The 12,274-nt window shown below is 44.8% G+C and overlaps 1 long non-coding RNA gene across 1 annotated transcript in view; it reads left to right on the plus strand.

Moving 5' to 3' along the window:
• Positions 1 to 4,924: 4,924 nt before the first annotated feature.
• LOC134347470 (uncharacterized) overlaps positions 4,925 to 12,274 on the plus strand; it is a 40,113-nt gene continuing 32,763 nt past the window's right edge. Inside the window, exon 1 of the long non-coding RNA XR_010018167.1 lies at positions 4,925 to 4,971. This is a non-coding gene — a long non-coding RNA (uncharacterized LOC134347470). The remainder of the gene's footprint in view (positions 4,972 to 12,274) is intronic.

Raw genomic sequence — 12,274 nt, forward strand, 5'->3', positions numbered from 1 at the left:
CTTAGGTTGGTGTCTTGATGTAGTGCTGAGAGAAGCCACCATTTTGCAAAGGCCTTAGTTTGCTGAGGTAGATGCAAATAGAGTTTCTCTTGCATGCTGTGCACCATTTATCCTTCAACCAATGATGTGAAAATGTGGATAATGACTTGGGGCTGTTTGCTATACTATCTTATACACTTTCCTATGTTACAGTAGTTACAGCATTTTTATATACTTGATATACAATACTGTGCAAAAGTCTTAGGCACATACTGTATAAATAGCTAGGGTGCCTAAGACTTTTGCACAGTACTGTAGTTATTTTATGTATTGCACTGTACTGCCGTCACGGAAATACAAACATCAAACAAGTCAACAAATTCTGGTATCTTGGCAGCCTAGTGACAAGTGATGGCCAGTGCGACACAGATATCAAATACAGAATAGCAATGGCGAAATGGCTTCTTCCTATAGATGCTGCCTGGCCTGCTGCGTTCACCAGAAACTTTGATGTATGTAGCAATGGCGAAAGAAGCTTTCCAAAAAATGAAGACCATATTAACAGACATAAAGATGAGCACGTACACTGAAAACAGAATACTGCAGTGCTACATTTATTGTATCCCGACTTGTGGAAGTGAATGCTGGACCATTTCCCCAGCAATGGAAAAGAGACTAGAAGCGGCTGAATTATGGTTCTACAGGAAAATGTTAAAAATATCATGGACCACACACACATCAAATGAAGAAGTTCTCGGAAGAGCCCAAGCAGTTCGATCACTCATACCAACAATAAGAGAAAGACAACTCAGATTCCTAGGACACATCATGTGGAAAGATGAACTAGAAAAACTCATACTCTCTGGAAAGGTTGAGGGGAGCAAACCCAGAGGAAGACCTCGGCTTATGTACATCAAAAGCCTAGCCAGGTGGCTACACATCGAGGAAGTGGAAGTCATCCAAAGAACGAGGGATAGATCTATATGGAAAACCATGGTCACCAACGTCCGCATTGGATATGGCAGTGGTCCCTAACCGCCGGGCCGCGGACTGGTACAGGGCCGCAAAGCATGTGCTACCGGGCCGTGATGAAACAATATGAGTCAGCTGCACCTTTCCTCATTCCCTGTCACGCACTGTTGAACTTGAACATAGGGTTGCCAACTGTCCCGTATTTGCCAGGACATCCCGTATACTGGGCTAAATTGGTTTGTCCAATACAGGAGCTCCCTTGTCCCGTATTTCCCCTTCTAAGGTAGAGCATTCCTATGAAACCTTTCGTGCTGAAATGGCGTGAAGCAAAGAAGCAATTACCATTAATTTATATGGGAAATATTTTTGAGCGTTCCCAGACCCAAAAAGGAACCTAACAAATCATACCAAATAACACATAACACTGAAAATAAATAACACTAACATATAGTAAAAGCAGGAATGATATGATAAATACACAGCCTATATAAAGTAGAAATAATGTATGTACATTGTAGTCGGGAAGATGAAGGCAAAACCGATTTGTGGGGGAAAAAATCGGCACGTACGCGCATGAGCACATCACACGCGCACGTCACGCATGTGCACACAGGTGCCCACGCAAGGCTTCATGGTCATGGTAGTCTTTTTTGGGGTAAAGTGTCCCGGGATTTGACTGCTACTTTTGTCCTTTATTTGAGAGTGAGAAAGTTGGCAACCCTAACTGTAAAAGACACGTTGAGGTGAGTTTAACCCTACTTGAACACACCCCCCCCAACCCCCGGTCGGCCGGTCCACGGTGCAAAAAAGGTTGGGGACCCCTGGGATATGGTACCTAGACAGACAGACAGGCTGTCACAAAAAAAAATCATGACATATGTGAGTGACAATAAAGTGATTCTGACGAAGGGCTGAAACGTCGACTGCACCTCTTCCTACAGATGCTGCCTGGCCTGCTGCGTTCACCAGCAACTTTGATGTATGTTGCTTGAATTTCCAGCATCTGCAGAATTCCTGTTGTTTGCGTTTAAATTCACTACTGCGAAGCCTCTTCCGGTGATGCCTACACCGAAGAAGTTTAGATCCTCTCTTCGACGGGAGTTCAGTGAAACCATCTCTCACTGCTCCCCAATTTCTTCGGCTCTTCAACTTTTCGACCACACTTTGACTCAGACTCGCTATCACAGCCATATATCCTTTCTTGGAACGTGCCTCCGTCGCCAACTTACTCCAGTTGGCTTTAGGATTCGTTTCCAAGCCTCTCAATTTGGACCTTCTAAGGATCCCAGGTACTCACATTTTATTGACTCTGCCTCTCGCCGCTTCTCCCGTCAAGCTCTGAAGGCGACGCTCTCCGCCATGAGGAGGTACTTGGTGTCCCTATCCCAGACCCTTCCACACCTTCGGGACACTTTCTTCGCCGTCTGTAATGGTCCTACCCGTTATTTCATCCTCCGTCGGATTCACGCCTGCAATCGCCGTTTTTTTGACTTTGTCATGTTAGGCAAAGATCGCAAGATCCTACGTCTACGGACTCCAGAGCCTGCCGGCCCCGACGCTAGCAGGCATGAACTTCAGATTGCGGCCCCTGCCATTGATCTCGGTGGCTCCAACACCTCAGGGCATATTCAAAACCCGGACTCCAGCAACGACCATGGAAACATTCGAAGTGATTGCGCAACCACCAACTGCGACTCCAGCCTTGAACTCCAGGCCGGGTCTTTATGTGCTGCTGTTGTGACTCCCGTCTCCCCTTCCCCCACCAATACTCTGCAACCCCGTCTCCCTCAGATCCCACCGTCAGCTCCTGGGCCCTCAGAGGCTCCATCTTCCTCTCACCCCAACCCTCCCCTCCACTGACACCACCAGCCTCCCCCCTCCCCGCTCTGATCCCAGCTCTCATCTGTGCTGGGTCTTTACCATCCCCTCCGACCTTCAACTGTCGGAGGCAGAACGCTCTGTTCTCAGTAAGGGCCTCACGTTCGTCCCCCTTCGCCCACACCTCAGCGAGTTCCGTGTTCGCCACGATACGGAACTTTTCTTCTGCCGTCTCTGTCTCCGAGCCTACTTCTTCAGCAAGGACTCTTCCACCCCCACCGATGACCCCTTCTCCTGTCTTCAACCCTCCTCTTCTTCATGGACACCCCGCTCTGGTCTTCTGCCTGCTCTGGATCTCTTTATTGCTAACTGCCGACGGGACAAAAGTCCTGACGAAGGGTCTCGGCCTGAAACGTCGACTGCACCTCTTCCTACAGATGCTGCTTGGCCTGCTGCGTTCACCAGCAACTTTGATGTATGCTAAGTGATTCTGATATGGATCTCTATAGTGGATTGAGTGAAAAGGGGGCAGGGAGAGGGGAATCTTGGTTGGGAAAAAGGTGAAGGGTGAAGGGAGAGATTGGGAAGCACCAGAAAGACATTCTGTAATGATCAATAAACCAATTGTTTGGAATCAAGAGACCTTGCCCGGTGGTAGAGGGCTGGGTGTGTTTGCGCACACGTCACCTCTCCACCCTCCTCCCCCAGACTCGGCACTCCTTCTTTGCAACCTGCCTCACTCGCTCCCCTCCCCTGGCGCTCCACTCTTGCTATTCCCAGCATCCTTTGCTCCCACCAGATTTACAAACTCACTCTCTGCTCCATGTTGACAAATACAGTACTGTGCAAAAGTCTTAGGCATCTAGTCATATACAATATATATGACTATGACTTTTGAAAGGAAAGGTATGTGGCATCCGGAGTTTCTCCGGTTAGCGGACGATTTCCCTCCACACCTCTCTGCTGTAGTGGGGTACAAGGCAAGTTACAGCAATGGTTTGCCATTGCCTTCTGCCAGGTGAGCTTCCAAAGAGATCACCAGCTCATAACCCAGCACGGATGGAAAGCGAGCAGGGGAGGCAGCTGGATTCGAACTCGGGACCTTGCATCCTGAATTCTGGCACTGATGCTACTACGCCACCAGCCAGGTCATGACCTTTGAATAGTAATATATCTGGGAAAATTGTAAAAAGAAACAGGAAAGGTCTTTCCCCTTTCTGAAAACTTCGGTACTTTAACAGAAATGTCTTAAGTAAGTCACTTTCCTTTTTTAGGGACCTTTTCAGGGTCATGACTGGAAATATTACCCCTTGAACAGAGATGGCAAGAAAAAACAATGGCTTATCTATTGGTTATTGGGATAACTTATCACTGGACTTCTCAGTATTGGTCATTAGTTTTGGCATCAGTTCTGATATAAATATCTGTATTATTTTTTTTCGAACTTCAAGACTTAAAACTAATTCAAAGGAAGACACGCGAGTCTGGGACTGTGGGTCTAAATTAGTATTTACTTTAAGCGAGGTGCACATGTATAATGTGGTAGCCTGTTGATGTATGCAATTCATGTATTTACACATATAACCCATAATGAATTATTTAAATAAACAAAGAGTGCTTAATCAACCAATATATATACAAGTTTGCTCAAATATTACTGGATATTAAAAACACACCATGTAATCGTTCATTAAGGAAAATTAGTCAATGTGGTAAGAGGAAGCTCTGCTCTGAACAGCTAATTTTCTTCATATGGGGTCTACATTCAATTGGTTCAAAGCTGTTGCAAATTCTACCTTAAAAGTTAAGTTGCACCTTAAATGTTAAAGTTATTCACAGCACTGGGTGTGGCCTAATGAAGACAAAAATAGCTGGAGGGAAAAATTGTGACCAAACATAAAAGGATGCAAGTTAATTAAAAAGTCGTGTTACAATTGTGGCCGTAATTTTGAAAGTCTTCAGAGAACTTTAAATGGCAGGTAGGCTGTAGCAGCCTTTGCTCAGAATAAAGGGACAGAAAAAGAAATTATTGACAAAACTGAAAGAAAGGGGATGCTGATTCACACATGACTCTGCAAATAAACTCAGGATTTGACCTACCCATTCACCTTGCAATATTCAATGCGCTACTGAAATAATTGAGTTGTACTTTAGTGGAGCAAATTTTGGCCATACGGAGGATGTGGTTGAGAAAATCCCTGGGTAATGACTTTTCCTTTTCCTATGTTGTGCATTTAATATATCAGTATATATGAAAATATATATATAGTTTGTTAAGCATTCTTGTTTGTTTAAATAATTTATTATGTGTTATATGTATAAACATGTGAATTGCATACCACGTGACATGCGCAGGCCTCGCTTCGTCTAAACTAAATTCTAAGTTAACTGTGCCGATGAGGTATTTTTAAAACAAACCTGAGACAGCTATCAATCTGTTGAAGTGCAGCAGTGTTTGAGTTAAAAAAGGCAATGAGGAACGGCAGTGAGAAAATAGCTTCGTTATGTGCTGTCAAGTTTAAAAAAACAACATAGTCCATGTCCTTCAAAAGGGAAGACATGATCCAGTTAAAAAAAAGACAGTAAATGGAAGAATTCACGGGTTCATAAGAAGTGAGTACCAGATAATAATAACCATAATAAAACAGCAGAAATGTATGGCTACATTGGAAAAATTGATGTGTTTGATTACTGGAATATGTATACAGAGCTAGTCCAAAAACATTTTGTAACAAATAAAATAGCCAGTGAGAAACAAGTAGGAGGAAATCTGCAGATGCTGGAAATTCAGGCAACACACACAAAATGCAGGTGGAACGTAGCAGGCCAGGCAGCATCTATAGGAAGAAGTACAGTCAACGTTTCGGGTCGAGACACTTCGTCAGGACTAACTGAAAGAAAAGATAGTAAGAGATTTGAAAGTGGGAGGGGGAAGGTGCTGACGGGACATCAACTGTCCCGACTTCACTACACCTTGTTCCAATTCCAACCTCACTCCTTCCGATCGCTCTGCTCTCCACTCCCTCTGCACTAATCCTATCCTTACTATAAAACCCGCTGATAAGGGGGGCGCTGTAGTAGTCTGCCGTACTGACCTCTACCTTGCCAAAGCACAGCGACAACTTGCTGATACCTCCTCTTATTTACCCCTCGAACATGACCCCACTAAGGAGCACCAGGCCATTGTCTCCCACACCATCACTGACCTTATCAGCTCTGGGGATCTCCCATCCACTGCCACCAACCTCATAGTTCCCACACCCCGCACTTCCCGTTTCTACCTCCTACCCAAGATCCACAAACCTGCCTGTCCAGGTAGACCTATTGTCTCAGCTTGCTCCTGCCCCACCGAACTCATTTCTGCATACCTCGACACGGTTTTATCCCCCCTTGTTCAATCCCTTCCCACCTATGTTCGTGACACTTCTCACACTCTGGATATTTTCAATGATTTCAAGTTACCTGGCCCCCATCGTCTTATTTTCACCATGGATGCCCAATCCCTACATACCTCCATCCCCTACCAGGAAGGTCTCAAAGCTCTCCATTTCTTTTTGGATTCCAGACCTAACCAGTTCCCCTCTACCACCACTCTCCTCCGTCTAGCAGAACTGGTCCTTACTCTTAATAATTTCTCCTTTGGCTCCTCTCACTTCCTCCAAACTAAAGGTGTAGCCATGGGCACCCGTATGGGTCCCAGTTATGCCTGCCTTTTTGTTGGCTTTGTGGAACAATCTATGTTCCAAGCCTATACTGGTATCCGTCCCCCACTTTTCCTTCGCTACATCGATGACTGCATTGGTGCTGCTTCCTGCACGCATGCTCAGCTTGTTGACTTCATCAACTTTGCCTCCAACTTTCACCCTGCCCTCAAATTTATCTGGTCCATTTCCGACACCTCCCTCCCCTTTCTTGATCTCTGTCTCTATCTCTGGAGACAGCTTATCTACTGATGTCTACTATAAGCCTACAGACTCTCACAGCTACCTGGACTATTCCTCTTCCCACCCTGTTACTTGCAAAAATTGCATCCCCTTCTCTCAATTCCTCTGTCTCTGCCACATCTGCTCTCAGGATGAGGCTTTTCATTCCAGGACGAAGGATATGTCTTCCTTTTTTAAAGAAAGGAACTTTCCTTCCTCCACCATCAACTCTGCCCTCAAACGCATCTCTCCCATTTCCCGCACATCTGCTCTCACCCCATTCTCCCGCCACCCCACTAGGGATAGGGTTCCCCTTGTACTCACCTACCACCCCACCAGCCTCCGTGTCCAACATATAATTCTACATAACTTCCGCCGTCTCCAGTGGGATCACACCACCAAGCACATCTTTCCCTCCCCCCCACTTTCTGCTTTCTGCAGGGATTGCTCCCCACGCAACTCCTTTGTCCATTCGATCCCCCCCCATCCATTCCCACCGATCTCCCTCCTGGCACTTATCCTTGTAAGCGGAACAAGTGCTACACATGCCCTTACACTTCCTCCCTCACCACCATTCAGGGCCCCAGACAGTCCTTCCAGGTGAGGCGACACTTCACCTGTGAGCCTGCTGGTGTGATATACTGCGTCCAGTGCTCCCGGTATGGCCTGATGCAGATTGGTGAGACCCGATGCAGATTGGGAGACCGCTTCGCTGAACACCTACACCCTGTCCGTCAGAGGAAACAGGATCTCCCAGTGGCCACACATTTTAATTCCATGTCCCATTCCCGTTCTGATATGTCAATCCATGGCCTCCTCTACTGTCAAGATGAAGCCACACTCAGGTTGGAGGAACAACACCTTATATTCCATCTAGGTAGCCTCCAACCTGATTTTTCTAACTTCCATTAATGCCCCTTCTCCCCCCTCTTACCCCATCCCTAGATTTTGTTCTCTCTTTCCCTCTCACAAATACTCCTTGCCTGTTCTCCATCTGCCTCTGGTCCTCCCCTCCCCCTTTCTTTCTTCCAAGTCCTTCTGTCCTATGATACTCCCCCTTCTCCAGCCTTGTATCTATTTTGCCAATCAACTTCCCAGCTCTTAGCTTCATCCCTCTCCCTCCTGTCTTCTTCTATCATTTTGGGTCTCCCCCTCCCACTTCCAAATCTCTTACTATCTCTGTTCTCCATTAGTCCTGACGAAGGGTCTCGACCCGAAACGTCGACTGTACTACTTCCTATATATGCTGCCTGGCCTGTTGCGTTCCACCAGCATTTTGTGTGTTTACTGACAAACAAGTACCAATTTTGCTGCATTCATTGGGTTTAAAGGCATACAGTCTGCTTTGAAGTTTAACTGCTCCAACCAAACAAGCATAAATGAGCTTTGTTAATATTGTCGGAGTTTTGCGGGGGCATTTAGAACTGAAACCATCGTTGATTGCAGAATGTTCTAGGTTTCATATGTGGAATCAAAAGGAAAGGGAGTCTACTTCAGCATAAGTAGCTGAATTGAAGAGATTACCTGGGCATTGTCAAAAATGGCTCCTAACTGAAGCATAACTTACATTTAAAAGAGCAGTCAAAATCGCTGTTTCAATGGAAACCGCAGACAGAGACTCAACTGGGTTGTTACTGGTAAGGATGACAAGGAACATCTCCAAAATGTCAGACAGTGTTAAAAAGATTAGAAGTTAATTGGCTCAGAGCATGATGTGACAATTGTGAATTCTTTAAACCAAGCATCACTTACTGTGTTTACTTTATTGATGCACAAGAAATACGTAAGCGTGCTGAAGAAATTCAAACAGTGGTGGATGCCACAAGATCAAAGGATGTGTTGCAGTTGTGGTTCTTTTTAGAATTTGTCAACTACTATAACAGGATCCTGAAAACTTGGCTACTGTACTCCACCCCTTGAATTCATTACTGCCGATCAGAAAGAATTGGCAATGGGCAAAGCAGTGTGAGATGGCTCTCAAAAAGGTAAAGGAAATTGTGATGTCAGACACTGTAATGACACATTATGATGCACGTCATCCAGTGAAGCTTGCCTGTGACCCCTCACCTTATGGTATAGGTGCGGTTATGTCACATTTTATGAGTGATGGAAGTGAACACCCCAAAGCCTTTGCATTACGTTCCCTTACTGCTGCAGAGAAAAATTATTTACAGATTGACAGAGAGGCATTGAGTCTGGTTTGTGGTTTAAAACGTTTCTGCCAGTGCTTGTATGGGAGAGAGTTTACCCTCATCACTGACCATCAACCCCTTGTGTCCAGATTCAATCCACAGAAGGGTGTTCCACTAACAGCAGCAGGGATGGGCTCTTTTTTCTTGGAGGGCACAATTACAAGATCAAATTCAAGAGGATGATTAATCATGGAAATGCTGATGGATTGCCCTGTTTACCCTTGGGGAAGGAAATACTGGAAACATTTCAATTTCAATTTCAAGTTCCTGGGTGTCAATGTCTTTGAGGATCTAACCTGGACCCAGGTCATGCCTTGTTCTCATTGCTACCATCGGGAAGCAGGTTCATATTGATGCAGCTACAATAAAGGCTATATTTCATTAGGAGTTTGAGGTGATATGGTATGTTACTTAAAAACTCAGAAATTTCTATAGATGTACCATGGAGAGCATTCTAACTGGCTGCATCACCATCTGCTATGGTGGGGCGGGGGGGGGGGGGAGGAGAGGGGAGTTGCCTCCATACAGGATCAAAATAAGCTGCAGAGAGCTGTAACTTAGTCAGCTCCATCATGGACACTAACCACCGTAGTGTTCAGAACATCTTCAAAGAGCGATGCCTCAAAAATGTGGACTCCTTCATTAAGGACCCCCATCACCTAGGTAACGCCTTTTACTCATTGTTACCATCAGGAAGGAGGTACAGGAGCCCGAAGGCACACACTCACTGATTCAGGAGGAACTTCTTCCCCTCTGCCATCTGGTTTCCGAATGGACACTGAACCAATGAACACAACCTACAGCTATTTTTTATTCAACACACATAACAGTTGCTGGTTGTGTTTGCTATTTTTTATTTCTATTTTTACACAACTTATTTAACTAATATATATACCTACTGTAAATCATAATTTTTTCCTATTATTATGTATTGCATTGTACTGCTGCCGCAAAGATAACAAATTTCACGACAGATGTGAGTGGTATTAAACCTGATTCTGATTTACCAAAGAGGACACTCCACCTGCTGTACTCTCCCTAATACAAATTGGAAGTCTCCCTTTTATGGCTGTGATGATCCAAAGAGAGACCAGAAAAGACCCCACGTGGTCTCAGGTTTACATGACCACCAAAAATGGCTGGACTGTTCCGCAGAAACTCCAGTTCCCCCATTTTTACTGGTGCTGGGATGAACTTGCCCTTGATGGAGTTTGCCTTACGTAGGGATTGAGAGTTGTTGTACAATCCAAGCTGAGATGTAAAGTGTTGGAGGAGCTACATAAAATGTTTGTCCAGAGTATAAAGAATCCAAAGATTCTAAAGAAAGATTCTAAAGAGTCTAATGAAGCAATGTCAGCAGAACACAAGGTCCTTACCTTTGAAATTACCTAGGGTTACCCATTGTCTTCTATCTTTCTGAGCTTAGAAAAATAGAGGGCTATGAGTAACCCTAGGTAATTTCTAAGGTAAGGACATGTTCAGCACAGCTTTGTGGGCCGACCGTAGGTTTTCTATGTTTCTAACACACTACACAACGCTGAACCAGAAGCTTGCCAATTTCCTTCCTTGCATATCACAATACACCTCACTGCACATCCAGCAACTCACCAGCTATGGTGCTCCTGGGTTGTCCCTCGCACTCATGCTTGGGTCTCCTCAAACCCAGTCTCAGAAGGGGTAAGCAGAACAAACAACTGAGGCAAATTGAGAGCTCCTTAAACAAGGACGTTTGATGTTTCACTCCTCGACAAGCAACCCTGGTGAGGGACTACGGAGCTGATCAAAAGTGGGTAGCTGGAAAGATTAAGGACTGAACTGGACTTTCCTAAACAGCAAAAATTGCAACAGATATCATCTGGAGACAATACATTGATCAGTTGAGGAGAGCAGAATCAATTGATAGGGAAAAAAAGTGGCTACTGCTATCAGAACCACTTCCTGCAGTCTCAGAAACAATTCCTACAACCACCACGGAGGAACCCTATAACCCCTAGATTCTTTCACAGAAACATTGTGGCCTCATTATGGGACCTAATGGCCGAAGGTATGGATGACCTCATATAGCGCACTTTGGAGCAATTACACAGTGTCCCACAAGAGTAAGAAATCCTCCACAGTGATTAAATCTTAAAGTCTGAATTAGACAATTTAAAATTTACTATGCTGTGGATGTCTGTCCGTAGTAGATGTATTACATAATATACTGTGTATATAGTGGAGATGCATTCTTGATTGAGTTAGCGTATATAGCTAAGCAGGGAGGATTGTTGTGCATTTAATATTTCAGTAATATTTGAGTAATTTTGTATATATATAGTTTGATTAAGCACTCTTGTTTGTTCAAATAATTCATTACCAGTTATATATATAAATATATGAATTGCATACATCATCACTCTAATACGTAATACATGCATGTCCCATTTAAGGTGTGGGCACGTGGCCAAGTGGTTAAGGCATTGGACTAGCTACCTGAAGGTTGTGAGTTGGAGCCCCAGCTGAGGGAACGTGTTGTGTCCTTGAGCAAGGCACTTAATCACACATTGATCTGTGACGACACTGGTGACAAGCTGTATGGGTCCTAATGCCCTTCCCTTGGACAACATTGGTGTCATGGAGAGGGGAGACTTGCAGCATGGACAACTGCTGGTCCTCCATACAACTTTGCCCAGGCCTGCGCCCTTTCCAGGCGCAGATCCATGGTCTCGCAAGACTAACGGATGCCCATTTAAGGTAAACTTGAAATTAGACCAGCATTCCCAGACTCCTGTGTCTTCCTTTGAATCACTTTAATGTTTTGAAGTTGCAAAACATAAGAGCATACAGCACAGAAACCTCACTGCATTATTTCTTTTGGATAAGTCTCCTTCCTTAATGATGGTCACAATTACTACTCCCGAGATCCACTGGTATATCTTCCGGTTCCCAGATATAGTTGACGTGACTGTGGTTGATGGGAAGAGTTTGACACAATCTATTCGCTCACCTCTCCATCAGGCACTTCCTACTCTGTCCATGGAAAAGTCTATAGCACGGTAGTGCAACACTTCGATTCCTGCTGCTGTCTGTAAGGAGCTTGTATGTTCTCCCCATATCTGCATGGGTTTCTTCTAGATGCTCTGGTTTCCTCCCACATTCAAAAGATGTGCAGGTTAGTAAGGAATGGTATTTTGTGGGCACACTATATCAGTATGGGAAACATAGTGACACTTGTGGTTTGCCACCAGCACACCCACAGGTTGTTGATGCAAACAACAATTTTCAGCATTTGTTTTGAAATACATGTGCCAGATAAAGCTCATCTTTAATCTTTAATCCCATGTTGGTCTCATTAGCCACCTTGGAATGCACAGAAGCAGAGTGAAGTAAGTCATTGTCAATCCCAGGGGT

Source organism: Mobula hypostoma, chromosome 6, assembly GCF_963921235.1.
Source record: "Mobula hypostoma chromosome 6, sMobHyp1.1, whole genome shotgun sequence".
Lineage (NCBI taxonomy): Eukaryota > Metazoa > Chordata > Chondrichthyes > Myliobatiformes > Myliobatidae > Mobula > Mobula hypostoma.